Raw genomic sequence first — 460 nt, forward strand, 5'->3', positions numbered from 1 at the left:
ATTGGGACAGTCACTGCTGTTGAAAGCATACAACTCATGGTCAATAATTTGCAAGTGCAATGCAGGGTGGTCAGCGACCCCACACGAGAGATTGAGCCTGTGCAAACCTCATGGGCACAGGCACCACAGAGATGGAAAGGGCCAGCGTCCATCCACCTTGACCCTCTGTCTGCTCCTGGATTCAGTACCCTACACTTTGTTTTGAATCCATAGAAATAAGGCTTAATGAGGGCAATTCACTGCACAGGGGAGGATGCACAAGTTTCTTCCAGAGAAAATAAGAGTTCAGCTTCATCTGTCAGATCACCAGAAAGCTCCTGGGAGGTACACAGGTCGCAGCCATGGGAGGATGACTTGGGGTCTCCGTACAATGAGGCCTGCAGGATTACTTTGACTTTTTCTTTATTTTCAATCTCAGGGTTCATCCTGGTGAGAAAGATATTACAGGTAAACCAAGGAG

Source organism: Octodon degus, unplaced genomic scaffold (genome assembly GCF_000260255.1).
Source record: "Octodon degus isolate 3935 unplaced genomic scaffold, OctDeg1.0 scaffold00398, whole genome shotgun sequence".
Taxonomy (NCBI): domain Eukaryota; kingdom Metazoa; phylum Chordata; class Mammalia; order Rodentia; family Octodontidae; genus Octodon; species Octodon degus.